The 14597-nt window shown below is 44.0% G+C and overlaps 1 protein-coding gene and 1 non-coding gene across 4 annotated transcripts in view; one reads left to right on the forward strand and one right to left on the reverse strand.

Annotated features, from left to right (window-relative positions):
- The window catches only part of FAM114A1 (family with sequence similarity 114 member A1), a 69002-nt gene extending 59616 nt beyond the window's left edge, over window positions 1-9386 (reverse strand). For 2 of the 3 annotated variants that reach the window (XM_027055403.2, XM_027055381.2), the window contains exon 1: window positions 9293-9386. The gene's annotated coding sequence lies outside the window, so the exon portion shown is untranslated. Of the gene's footprint in view, window positions 1-2212; window positions 2290-9292 lie in introns of those variants that run through there. The other variant, XM_027055395.2, reaches the window with a different exon arrangement.
- LOC113601040 (U6 spliceosomal RNA) lies at window positions 1104-1210 on the forward strand. The gene has a single exon (XR_003422171.1). It is a non-coding gene; the product is annotated as a U6 spliceosomal RNA (small nuclear RNA).
- Window positions 9387-14597: the final 5211 nt, after the last annotated feature.

Consider the following 14597-nt stretch of genomic DNA (forward strand, 5'->3'; position numbering starts at 1 on the left):
TTAATTTTATATTTTACATAGGCATGTGTGGCTAGTGGCTACCTTACTGGACAGTACAGATCTAAAAGGCTAGTTCAAGATGATAATTTTCATTTTTTAAAAAAATTAACAATTTTTTATTTGAGAGAGAGAGAGAGAGAGGACAGGGGAGAGGGGTAGAGGGAGAGATAGAGAGAATCTCAAGCAGGCTCCATGCTCAGCATGGGGCCTGACATGGGGCTCAATCCCACAAGCCTGGGATCATGACCTAAGCTGAAATCAAGAGTCAGACGCTCGTGGGAGGGGGGATGGGCTAAATGGGTAAGGGGCACTAAGGAATCTACTCCTAAAATCATTGTTGCACTATATGCTAACTAATTTGGATGTAAATTAAAAAAATAAAAAAATAAAATAACGGTGAAAAAAAAAAAAAAAAAGAGCCGCTCAACCAACTGAGCCACCCAGTTGCCCCAAGATGATAATTTTCTTAGGCTAAAATGAAAACACAGAGTTCTCACTATACCAGAAGTCAAGTCTCCATCAAATCAGTAAGTATTTTTGTCGACCTCGGTGTTTACCAATTGGTCAACCCTCAAGTTGTCACGAAACCCAGAGTATGTAAGAAACCACTTAACATACTGGCCAAATGGAGGTACGGGCTTAGGATCATGTGCACATGTAGCCCTCTTGTCCCCTCACACAGCCATTCCCCCAGGTTGTCTGGCTGTTACCTTTTCTTGTACTACATTCTCTCCCTTGGTGAATCACATTCCTCTCTCACAGTTTCACACACCACTCTTACGTCGTGAGTTTCAAATATTTACCTCATTCCATCGAGATGGAAAGTAATTTAGTGGCTTCCAGGGACAGAAGGGAAGGGGAATGAGGAGGGAATGACTGCTAATGGGTATGGATTTCTTTTGTCCACAAGGAAAATGTTCTAAAATTAGATCGTGGTAATGGCCGTACAACTGTGTGAATATATGAAGACCACCGAACTTTCAAAATTCCTCTGAGTGAATTTTGTGGTAGGTGAATTATATCTCAATATATTAAGAATATATATAATACATATAACCTATAGTGTTATATGTTAATAACACTGTTAATAAAAAAAAATTCTAGTGCTTGCTTCGGCAGCACATGTACTAAAATTGGAACAATACGGAAAAGATTAGGACGGCCCCTGCGCAAGGGTGACACGCAAATTCATGAAGCTTCCATATTTTTAAGAAGATGTGGCTCATATATACAATGGGACACTACTTAGCAATGAGAAAGAATGAAATCCTGCCATTTGCAGCAACATGGCTGGAACTGGAAGGTATTATGCTGAGTGAAATAAGTCAGTCAGAGAAGGACAGCTATCATATGTTTTCACTCATGTGGATCTTGAGAAACTTAACAGAAGGAGATGGGGGAAAGAAAGGGGGAAAAATAGTTACACACAGAGAGGGAGGGAGGCAAACCATAAGAGACTCTTAAATACACAGAACAAACTGAGGGTTGATGGGGGGGTAGGGGAGAGGGGAAAGTGGGTAATGGACACTGAAGAAGGCACTTGTTGGGATGAGCACTGGGTGTTGTATGGAAGCCAATTTGACAACAAATTATATTCATAAAAAAAAAATCTACTTCTGGATAAGTAGTTCTAATGGCCAGCTGGACAACTGTTCCCATCCAAAAGGAAACCTGTGGTCTTACTGTTAATACTAGTTCTTCCTGTTGACTTTTGTGTTCCTTTTAATGGTGCCTAGATTTTCCCAATAACCTAGGCTTAAAACCTCAGCGCTGTCATTAACTAAACCTTCACTCTCTCAAGAATATGTAATATCGATACCTATCATTATTGAGCGCCTATTAAGTCTAGGCTCCTTACATGTATTCTCTCCTGTGAGTTAGATATTATGAGCTCTATTTTACAGACGAGGCAACTGAGGCTCAGAAGTCACACTTTCAGTGACATATTTGAGATTTGAACCATGTCAGAGCCCAACTATAGTGCCACCAGCCTCTTCTCTCCCAGTGCCCAAATCCTAGAGGCTCTTTATTCAGAACTTATGCCTTTTCTTTTATTTTTACTTCTATTCATTGCCACCACTCTAGATCAGGGTCTCATTATGGTTCATGTTGATGGCTTCAACATTGGACTCAGATCTCTACTGTCACTCTCCCTTTTGCTTCCCCATCCCTCACCCTCCTGTTCATACATCCTTAGGGGTTTCCCACTTACTATTGGGAGGAGGTGAGAAGCTTCAGCTGGCATCCAAGCACCTCTGTACTCTGTTCCCACTGTGTGTATCTCCCACCATTCCCTTCCAAAACCTGGACCAAGACAATGTAAGTATCCATGCAATGCCTGACATTCACAAAAGACCCTCATGTGGCTGTTGGTTCAATACGTTGTCTTAACACATTCAAGACCCAGTTAAGATAAGTACTGCCTCCATTCTTTGTTCTTCCCAACTGGATAGAATTTTTCTTTCTCTGAACTGCCAGAGTGCTTTGCAACTACCTCACCTTGGACAGTTATACTTGCCTTTGGTTTAGAGTCACTTGAGTGTTTTCCTATCACAGTATATTGTAAATTCTATGAACACAAGGAGCTCCCGTGTTTTGTTTTCAGATTTTATGCAGCACTTAACATGGTTGTTTGAACCTAGTGGGAAGCTCAACAAACATGTGTGTTGTTTGATGAATATTTTCAGAGGTTTGAGATTAAAATGTAATTTGAATTTGTGTTTTTGTATTTTGGGGGCAAATACCCAGTAGTACGATAACTAGATTGAAGGTGTACCCCTAGGTTTATAGCAGCATTATTTACAATAGCCAAACCAAGAAACCAGTCCAAGTGTCCATCAGTAGATTTATGGATAAAGAAGATGTGGCATATATATACTTACATAACTCAACCCCCCAAAAAGAATGACATCTTGTCACTTGCAACAACTACCTGGATAGAGCTACAGCGTATGATGCTAAGCGAAATAAGTCAGTCAGATAAAGACAAATACTGTATGATTTCACTCACATGTGGAATTTAGGAAACAAACCAAACAAGCAAAGAAAAAAAGAGAGTGAGAGAGACAAACCAAGAAACAGACTCTAGAGAACTGATGATACTAGAAGGGAGGTGGATGGGGGATGGGTTAAAAAGGTGATAGGGATTAAGGAGGGCACTTGCCATGATGAGCACCAGTGATGTATGGAATTGTTGAATCACTATATTGTATACCTGAAGCTAATATAACTCTGGAGGTTAACAATATTGGAATTAAAAATTTTTTATTTATTTATATTTTTTATTACTATTTAAAAAAAATTTTTTTAATGTTTATTTATTTTTGAGAGAGACAGAGACAGAGTGAGAATGGGTTAATGGCAGAGAGAGAGGGAGACACAGAATCCAAAGCAGGCTCCAGGCTCCGCACAGAGCCTGACGCGGGGCTCGAACTCACTCATGAGATCATGACCTGAGCCGAAGTCGGAGGCTCAACCGACTGAGCCACCCACACGCCCCTAAAGTTTTTTTAAATGTAATTTGAAATGAAAGCAAACAGAAAATGCCTTTACCCCATTTACTACTCAAGAGCTATCTTACAGCTAATGGTTCCAAATGATCCATATCGTCTTTCTTTTGTTCCTTAACCTCCAGGTTAACTAAGTTAGAATGTTTTCTTTTATTTTTCTAAAGTTTATTTATTTATTTTTAGAAACAGTGCAAGCAAGTGAGAGGCAAAGAGAGAGACAGAATCCCAAGCAGGCTCTGCACCACCAACATGGAGCTTCACCACCGGGCTGGAACCCACGAACCACGAGATCATGATCTGAGCCAAAATCAAGAATCAGACACTTAACCAACTGAGCCACCCAGATGCCCCTAGAAGGTCTCCTTTTAAATAAAAATCCTTGGATTCAGTAATAACACTCCTATAAACAAGTCTATAGGTGGGAATAGCAAAAAAAAAAAAAAAAAGAAAAAAAAAGCATACTTCCCTTTAGCTGGTATATAAAGTTTAGGATATTAAGGTTGGAGATAGTGTGTCAATGACTAGGCCAATGCCTAGTTGAAATAGTAAAGAATGAAACAAGGCCACTGCCCAGAAAAGGCAGTTGCTGTGGCTCGTGGGAGGAAGGCAGAACTGAGTGATGGTACTTGAAAAGCTGCTGTCCTTTTGTAAACAAATAAAATCTTCCTGAAAATCTCAGAGGCAGGACTGGGTTAGGGCTGGGGGTTGGCAAACTATAGCCTGCTGGCCAGATTGTGCCCTCCGCCTGTTCCGGTAAATCAAATTTTATGGGGACACAGATATGTTCATTTGTTTACGTACTGTCTGTGGCTTCTCTAGCACTACAACAGCTGAGTTGAGTAGCTGAGACCATATGGCCCATAAAGTCGCAAAGCCTAAAATATTTACTATCTGGCCTTTTACAAAAATGTTTGCTGACCCATGGTCTAGAACATTGCTTGGTTTCCATGATCTAGAAATTTTTGTTTTAATTTGTCCTATCCTTGCCTGGGTCCTAGGGGCATTAGGAGAATGGCCCTGTGAATAAATGATGCTTCAACATCACTTTTGTTCCCATTTTTTATTCATCAATAGCTGGCCATAGACACTGTCTGATATTTTCATTTCTTTGTAAGGTAATTTGAAAATCCTTATTATTAATCTGGATTATTAAGGCACTCCAAACTATTTCACTTTTCTATACACAGGGACGTAAGGATAAACCTGGCTATAATAAACGTTCATGGGCAAATAAAAAAGCGTTGTTTTGTTGTTGTTGTTGATTCTGCTTTGCCCTAAATGTGTTGCAGTGCTGTTCGTAACGTACTCTAAAATACTTCTGCATATATCGTGTGACATGTATGCAGGTTTGCTGCAATTTACAGCCTAGGGGTGGCTGGTTAACACCCAAGTGCCCTATTCAGGAATGTCCTCTCCAGAAGACTTTAGTTAGCATTCAAAATCTGTAATTGGGTGTCCACTTCTAGAGACGGTTTAACCATCATCCCCTTTAATCAGAACCCCAGGATGTGCTAATTAGCACAGGGATATTAGAAGCCATTTTTCACCCGTGAAACAGAAGATGCCTGAGATATGTGGATTGGCAAATAATAACATACAGGTGCAATCCACCCTTCTATTACCAGGGCATAAGAGTCTATTGGGTTCAGCAGTTTAGTGGTCTTTGAGACAGAGATCTTCTAGTTATGCTTTTCGGGAGAACCCCAAAACCTGACTGGGTTAGCCGAGTCCTGCCTGTAGAGCAGTCCATGCCAGAGGCCTTAAAGGTCAGAGAGCTTGGACTTCATCAAGCTTCTCAGAACAAGCTGATGGCCAAATTGCCTTAGGTCAATTGTAGAAAAACTGCAGACAGAAACCTCTCTTCCCTGGAGCTGCTCTGCATTCCACCAGCTACAGGAAGCCATTCCTTCAGAAATGCCCCAAATTAGCTATAAGGTATTGAACCCATACTGGTTAAAATATTAATGGACAACTTACAAGTTTCAGAAAGACTGTATTTTTACATCCGTTTAGAGAGTCAAAATGGTCACCATAATATTTACCCTACTTTAACTTCTTTTTTTAATGTTTATTTATTTTGAGACAGAGAGAGAGAGAGAGAGAGAGAGAGAGAGAGAGAGAGTGAGTGAGCGAGCATGTGTAAGCAGGGGAGGGGCAGAGAGGAAGAAAGAGAATCCCAAGCAGGCTCCCCACTCTGAGCGCAGAGCCAATGCAGGGCTCAAACTTATGAACCGAGAGATCATGATCCAAGCTGAAATCAAGAGTCAGATGCTTAACTGACTGAGCCACCCAGGCGCCCTTTAACTTCTAATTGTATGTATCGTTAATCTATATTGACTTCTGCCTGTTACAGGTCTGTATTTTCTCTAAACCAAAACCAAAACTTGTTTTCATTTGTTTGTTCTGATAGATCTTTGTCTACTCTGGGTGTTATGATAGGAGAGATGAAATCAGTTTTAACACTGTGCCCTCTTATCTGAGGCCATTAGAAACTGTTGTGTTTTAAATAGAAAGCTGTGTCTGCACAGTGACTGTCAGAGTGCACCAGGACCGCAGCTGTGATACACACTGTGTTTCCTAGGACAGTCCCCATGTCGGCCTGGGGGGCCCCAGAAGCAATCAGACTTATAAATCTCTCCTGATTTATGGTTTGGAACATTGATCACTGCAGCCATGTCTTGTGGCTTTGATGCTAGCGAAACTGAACCCAGAGAAACAAGGAGGCTTCTTTAGAACACTTCAAGGAGAGGAAGAGTGGCATATAAAGGAGGCTTTGTGGGCTGGGAATAAGTTAGTTTTTCATGAGTAAATTCATTCATCACCTAAAACGCTCCCAGAACTATGCTAGGTATTGGAGCAGCAACATCATAGGCTCCAAAAATAAGTTTAAAGCGGAAGCCATGACTACTACCCTTCAGAAAATGAATAATCTGTTTTCATTTTATTCCTGGTCAATGAAGGTCCAGGAAACCACTTCAGCTAACATGAAATGGGTAAGAGATGACAAAAAACGGCACATCCAATAAGGTAACGATGTGCCCGAATTAGACTGACCTTGTGCAAGGGAGAACCTTGAAAATGGTTTTGCTATGGTTACTCAGGCATGATAGGATCAGAGTATGTGCAAATGCCCAGTATCAGGAAGGAATTCTAGATAATCAGGATGAATGTGTGGCTGGGCTAGGAGGCAGCATGGAGGAATAGTGGGGGGAGAGACAGTATTCTGAGGTGGAAAGATGGCCCCACCCTCTCTTTGTGGGTACGCAACGCACTCTCGGTGGGCTTCCTCACTTCCTGCTCTTAGACAAACTGGACAAAATGACCTGGATACTTGGTTCCCGAACACGAAAAACTGCAGGACTGGGACCAGTTCCTGATGATAGAGAAAAATGAGGACAAGATAGCAAGTTTTTTTGTCAATCTAAATTTATTAAATTAAAGGACTGCCTTCATCTTGCAAGTTTAGCCTGCATGCTTTCCTTGGTATTAAAATGTCTTTCATTTTATGAAATAGTAGTGCAGGGGATAGATTTTTTTAAATGGTCTCATTTGGCAAGATACGAGTTTGGTAACAGGATAGACTGTAAAATCACTGCCCCCAATTTTATAAAGGGGCTGGGGTGCCTGGGTGGCTCAGTCAGTTAAGCACCCGACTTCGGCTCAGGTCATGATCTCACAGTTCGTGATTTCGAGCCCCGCATTGGGCTCTGTGCTGACAGTTGAGAGCCTGGAGCTTGCTTTGGATTCTGTGTCTCCTTCTCTCTCTGCCCTTCCCCTGCTCACCCTCTGTCTTTCTCTCTCAAAAAATTAAAAAAAAAAAAAGTTAAAAAAATTTTTTTAAAGGGGCTGGTCAGTGAAGGAGCAGGAACAAAAAACCTCTGGATGAGAGGTTAATTAGCTTATAAGAGTTCTCCACCTATGAAGCTTAACAAGTGGTGGGCCCGAGCCCCAGCCTCTTTGTCCTCTGGTCTCGCCTCCACCTGTCTCCTACGTATTTTTCTGAAACACAGATGGGACCTATTTGCTCTCGCTTAAAAACCACTAGGTTTAAACACCTTTGCATGACATCTGTGAGCCTTCATAATTCAGCTCCCATCTCTCTACCTGTTGTAACTCTTAATGCACCCTTCACTCGCCTCACCAGACTTCCCATCATTACCAACAAGCCTGTAAGCATTCCCACATCCTTGCCTTTGCCTACCTGGTTCCTCTGCTTCGGCTGCCCTACCTTCAACTGCTTTGCAAACTCCTATCTGTCTCTCCATGTCTAGTGTATTTCTTACCCTGAAATTTTCCTTAATTTGCCCCATTCTTTCCAAAAAACTAATTGCTCCCTCTTCCATGCTGTATGTGTGTGTGTGTGTGTGAGAGAGACAGTGATACTTTGCACTAACTTCTATGGCATTTATAAGGAGTATTTGTTTCTGTGTCATTTCCTCCTCCAGGACTGTGACCAGCAAGCACTTAGCTTGGTTTCTAACCCTCAGATGTTTACGGAATTGAAATATATTGTTTGATATTGATTAAGGAAGAATATTTGATATATGCTGGACTTCTAAATAAAGGGCTACCTATATGAACTGAATCTCTGATTTTCTAGAAGGCCCCCATTCACCCTCAAATTCCTTCTGCACTGGCTCTCTTGTGCTTCAAATACCACCCTGGAAGTTTCATTCCTTCGCTCAAAGCTTACAATGTAAGTAAGCAGTTAGCAGATTCTTTCCTGAGCTCAGGTTCTGAGGGAGGAAAGGACAGAGAGAACTGGGAATGAATATGGGTGAGGTCAGAAAGGGGCACTAGGAGGAAAAGAGGACAGAAAGAGGCCTCTGAACAGACAGGCTGTCTCCTTAGTTATCTCAAATTGGAGTTCAAGAGAGACTGATTTTAGAAGCCACCTGCTTGTAACTCTAATTCTCAGGATGGGAATTGATGGGATGAATGGGGCACAGATACTGCTTTTAGCCCAGACAGAGATGCCTTCCTACTCTAGGAAAGGACGGTGAAGTTCAGGTGCCAGATCTGAGATGGCTGGAAATACTCACCAGATTCCATGGTGGAAGATCAGTGAGTGAGCGCGTGGGGGGCTGGGGAGGGGCGGGGGACAGGGGGTAGGCTCCGCCTGGGGGATGTGAATCCAGGTAGCACTAGCTTAGGGTGTTGGCTGGGGTGGAAGAGCGTGTGAAGCTGAAGGAAGAGAGATGCTGAAGTTGGCTGGGAGGTCAAGGCCAGAGCTCGGTTTTCCGGGGCCAAGGACAGGCGAACCCCGGGATGGAGGACTTTGCCTTATGGGGAGCTGCTCCCTCTGTGCCCCTGGCGGCAGTGATCCTGCAGCCTCCTCTGACTCGGACCTGGGGCACTGGAGAAACTTTTTCAGACTTGCTTGGTGCCGCGACCGGATACTTTGAGAACACAAGGCAGTCTCCGCGGAGGTTCAGGCCGGCCGAGGGGGCAGACCCCGAGTGCGGGCGTGTGGGTGTGTGCATGAGCGTGGACCCGGAGCGACACACACTCACACACACACACTCACACGCCCGCACCCACACAGGGCCCTCGGCCGCGCCTCCCGCGCCTCCCCAGACCTTCACCCCCCAAGTCCGGTCCTCCCGGGTCCCGCGCGCGGTGCCAAGTCCCTGTCGATGGCTTCCCACTAAAGCGGAGGGCAGAATTTGGGGACCAGGACAAGGAGAGACGGCAGGGTCTCCCTAACACCCAGATGCGGCTGTCCTCGCACTCCCCCGCCCTCCCGGGGAAGGGGAAGGGGAGAGGGTGCCCGGGGCTCTTACCGCTCCGGCGGCCGAGTGCGCGCGGGAGCGCCGGGCGGGTCCCGCCCCGCCACGTCGGCAGGGCCGGCGGGGACGCGGCCGGAGGGCGGGCCGGGAGGGGGGACAAGGGGGCGGCCGGCCGAGCTGCCCCGCCCCGCGGCCGGCCCAAGCGGAGCCCCGCCCCCGCGGGCGCCCCGCCCCAGCGCCCGAGCGCAGCCGAGGCTCCCGGGCACCTTCTTCCGCCGGGCCGGGATCCTCGCGGGGTAACTAGGCTTTTCCAGCTCTGTGCCCGCAGGAAGAGCCGGAGGGACGCCCACCCCCACCCTGGGCAGGTCTTGGGGTTCTCCGCATCCATTTCCTACCTTTAAAAGTGCTGGAAAACCCTGCGGACAGTTTCCCCGGGAAGGGATCGCTCAAGTTCGGCCAGTTTTTGATGCCTCGATTGTGCGTTAAACAGCTTTCCCTTTCCTTGTTTGTGGGAGCGTAATTTGATTTAAAATCGGCCAACTAAGCAAAAAACACTTTCTAGAAGGCCAGTTTGGAAATGGGGATCAGAATTCAAAAGCAGTAGCTTTGGCCCAGGAGTTCCACGTCTGCGAAATTTGTCTTAAGCCAATGTGCGAGTATGTATGTGCAAGGATGTTTATTGCAGTTGTTTGTGCCCGAGAAAACCCGGTCATAATCTGTCCCACAATAAAGGATTGGTGAAGTAAACCATAGCATCTCCAAACAATCAGATATGTTGTAGCCATTAAAAATTATAACTCTACATCCGATTTGTTGACAGCAAAGAAGGCAGGCCATAGCCGAATATTAAGTGTAGGGCAGGGGAAGTTTACAAACGTGTCATGTATGGTATAAACCTTTTCTTGTAAATATATATACGTGCACATATATTTTATATAAGTTAGGGACAATGCAGTTTTAAAAACAGTGATTCGTTCTGAGTTCTGCAATTGTGAGTGTTAGCAGATTTTGTTTGAGAGGTGTGACAGGCGTGTTTCGGTGAACCATGGACGCAAACACCATGCTTGTGACTTCTGAGCCTAAGGACAGCAAGCACCTTTGCCACACCTGCCCTCCCTGCTGCGCTGAACGGTAGCCGCGCGATCAAACATTCCCTCTTCACGGCTGGTTTCCTTTTCACCTTTGACCCAAACCACACCTTTCCGATAACAGAATACGGGGCAAGTAACTCCAGCAACAGGTTTTGTTGCTGACTGCAAATTATGCTCTTTTACTGACATGCTGCTGCTTCTAAGCCCACCAGGATTTATTTCAAAAGTTGTTATTTTTTGCAACTTAAAATTTTTTTATTCATTAAAAATATTTGGGAGTATTAAAGAATAAAATACTCTTTAAGACATATTGGAAAGCAGAGAATAATAGGACAAATGTTTGTATAAGAAAAAAGTAGATAATATTATGACAATATGAAGATTGAATAACTTTTCTTTTTTGTCATATTTATTTTAGAACCTTCTTTTATTTATTTATTTATTTTTTAAGTGTATTTATTTATTTCTTTAGAGAGAGAGGCAGTGATAGGGAGAGGGAGAATCCCAAGCAGGTTCTACGATATCAGCACAGACCCTAATGCAGGACTCAAACTCACCAACCGTGAGATCATGACCTGAGCCAAAACCAAGAGTTGGACCCTTAATGGCCTGAGCCACCCAGGTACCCCTAGAACATTCTTTTAAAAGAAAAAAAAAATGTTACAGATATGTTTGAAGTCTACTCCCTTCCATTCTTCACCTTCCCTGGAGGTCACCACTATCCTCCAGCTGTTGTGTATCCTCCCCACCCATATGTCTACACTGCACATCTCTTTATCCACAAATACTATATTTTTCAAAAATTTTAAATGTTTTTATTTTATTTTTGAGAGAGAGACAAAGCACGAACAGGGGAAGGGCAGAGAGAGGGAGACACAGAATCCGAAGCAGGCTCCAGGCTCTGAGCTGTCAGCACAGAGCCCCATGTGGGGCTGGAACTCACTGACCACGAGATCATGACCTGAGCTGAAGTCAGATGCTCAACCAACTGAGCCACCCAGGCACCCCTCAATGTTTTAAAATTGTATAAATAACATCCTATGTGCCATTTTATTTTTGAGAATCATTTATGTTCATAGATTGTAGATCTAGTACATTCATTTTAAAGTCTTTATAGGATTCCATTGTACGATTATCCACAACTTATCAATTCCCCAATTGATGGACATTTAGTGTATTTCATGTTTCACTATTACACATAGTGCTGCAATGGCCTCCTTTGTGTATATTGTCTTATATTGCAGGCTAGAAATGGAATAGCCAGGTCACCTTTTTTAGATACTTGAAATTGTCCTCCAAGTTGGTTCAACTGAGGGAAGCTGAAGGACTCCATAAAAATCTCCTTCTTGCTTTTTTTCTTGCTTCTATTCTTGCTAGTACCTGCACTCATACATGTTCCTCATAGTACAAATAATGCATGCCCTCCTTGTAAGGGACAAGGAGTTAATGATTTCTTTAGTCTTCCAACATAATAGATAACATCGAAGAAAGGACTGGGAGAGAATGATCGGATAAACCCATCATGTGCCTATTCCAGACCATTGGTGCTAGGCATCTCAATGCCAAGACCCTTTGGCTCCAAGGAATAAGTGAGTTATGGAGGATACCTGGACACTTGTCTTTCTTGTAACCAGTTCTTGGATGCCTGAGAGGACACATACACCAGACCACAGTCCTCAATAAAAACTTCAGACCGGGAACAAAGAAGAGACTCTCTTTCCTTTTCCTTTCTGAGTCTTCCAGATGCTCTATCTGTATGTGCACTGTCTCTGTATCATCAACAAACTCTGCTCTCACTCCATCCTGGCTATTTCTATCCAGTGTGTAGCCAAGGACCCTCTTGGCTGGTCCTGTGGGACCCCCTCTGGATCCATGGCCCCAGCCTGCCTACATCACAACCATTCATTAAACCCAACTTTTTTTGAGTATGTGCCTAGATCTGCTCTAGCTGCTCTAGAACTTGCATTCTGTCGAAAAGGAGATAGACTCTAACTAGGTAACATATCAGGTGGTGACATAAAGCAATGTATAGTGTCCATAGGTCTAGAATATCATGGGTGGGAGTAACCGTGGTCAGGGAAGGTCTTGACAATAAAGTGACATTTCAGTGTTGATTTTAAGGAAGTAAAGGAGTGAACAATGGTGATATGTGGGGACAGTTTCAGGCAGAGAGGACTGCAAGAGCAGTGTGGGGACATGCTTGGTGCACTCAGAGAATGGTAATGTGGCCAGTGTGGCTGGAGCAGAGGGAGGATGGGGCAGAGTGGAAGGAATGAGGCCATCGAGATAGTGAAGTCTAAAAGATGAGGCAGATAAGGCAGATAAGGCAGTGCCTTGCAAACCATAATAGGGATTTTGGCTTATACTTTGAGTGAAATGAGAACCCTTACAGATTTTGAGTAGGAGTGTGCCGTGATTCTAGTGTCTGATTGTAATTGGGTTGGGATAGGGTGAAGGTTGGTCGGTAGCAGGAAGGGCAGAAGCAGACAGACCAGTTAGGAAGTCATTACAGTTATCTGTGTGAGAGATGACTATGGTTTTGGCCACTTTGGAACGGTGGAGGGCACGAGGGGTGTTTTGCTTATGGAGATGTTTCAAAGAAAAGCCCAGCCAAATTTGCTCAAGGATTGGATGTAGACTTGGAGGAAAAGAAAAAAGTCATACATTAGTCCAACGGTTTTGACCTGAATGACTGCAAGAACAGAAGTATCACTTATTGAGGTCAGGAAGGATGCAAAAGGGACAGGTTTGAGGTTTGAGGTAGTGAAGATTCAAGCACTTGATTTGCAACAAGAAAAGTTTAGCAAATGTTTAGCAGGCAGTTGGGTGTAAGAATCTGGAGTTCAGGGGAGAAGTCGGGGCTGGAGATAGTAACTGGGGAGTCATCAGTAAATCAATAGTTTTGAAGCTATGAACCAGGATGAGAATGCACAGAGTTGCAGAAGAGAAGAGGCCCAGGACTGAGTCTTAGCTGTGCCAAGTCGGAGAGATAAGGAGAACCCAGAAGGAGACTGGGAAGGAATGCAGTGATTTAGCAAGAAGTTGGGAGGGAGGTGTATGGGAATGGCAATGGAGGAGGGGAGTATGGGGTCCCAGAAGCTAAGTAAGAAAACTTTTCAAGATCTTTTAACTGTGTTAAATACTGCCAATAGATCTGATGAAAACTGAGAATTGGTCAGTCCAACTGAAAATTGGATTTGGCAATGTGGACGTCATTGGTGACCTTAACGAGAATGATTTCTCTGGAGTGATAGAGAAATCACTGAAACCTGATTGGAGTAGGTTTGAGAGACTGGAAGGAGACTTTAGAGACAGTGAGTACAACAACTCTTTCAAGGAGTTCTGGTGGAAAGGGGAGCAAAGATGAAGAGACTGAGGGTTCAAATATGAGAGAAGTTGTAGCATTATATGCTAATTAGAACCATATATTAGAGCAAAAAAAATGATGATGTAGTAGAGAAAAGATCCTTGCAAGAGTAAGAGAGTGATGTCCTTGAGTGGACAAGCAGGGATGGAAGTCAATGCTCAATGGGGAGGAAGCTCTTGACTGAGTTCATTCAGGTGAACAAAGGAAGACACGTACAACAGGTAGACACATACAAGTAGGCTAGTAGAGTCTTGGGGGAGGATGTGGAAATGCTCTTCTGCTTGCTTTGCTTTTCTGCATGAAAAATGAAGCATCATCAGCTGAGAGAGAGGAAGGAAGGGGGTGTTGGCAGCATAAGAGAGGAAAGGAGGTATAAGATAGGGGAGCGTGAACAGGCTTGGGAAAGAGGGGGGGGGTAGATAGGGTAGTAGGATTGCTGCTCCCTCTTGAGGTTGGGACCCAGTCATGAATTTCGAGTAAAACAGTCAGCGTGGGTATTTTCTCCAACTGCATTGAGCTGCTCAGGCTCTGTGTAGTCCAGTGGTGAGTTGGATTTAACCTGGGTAGAGGAGAGTGGAATAAGGTAGCTGAGCGTAAATGTAGAGGGATGATTAAAAGGATGGATCATGAGCTTTCAGTCCAATGCAGCGGGGCTGAGGACTTGTTGGCAGCAGAGGGAGAGAGCAGAGGGAGGCTGTAGCTGGAGAGCGGGATGCTGGCAAGTGAGATTATGGAGAGGGTACAGCCATTGGCAATAATAATATTTAGGGTATAATGAGGGAATGAATGGCTGAGGTGGGTTGCAGTATAAGATCATTAGCAGAGAGAATATCAAAGAACTAAGAAGTGGGGGTGTGTGGAATGAAAGTATCTCTACATAGTTATTGGAATTACTGGAATT

Source organism: Acinonyx jubatus, chromosome B1, assembly GCF_027475565.1.
Source record: "Acinonyx jubatus isolate Ajub_Pintada_27869175 chromosome B1, VMU_Ajub_asm_v1.0, whole genome shotgun sequence".
In the NCBI taxonomy this organism is placed as follows: domain Eukaryota; kingdom Metazoa; phylum Chordata; class Mammalia; order Carnivora; family Felidae; genus Acinonyx; species Acinonyx jubatus.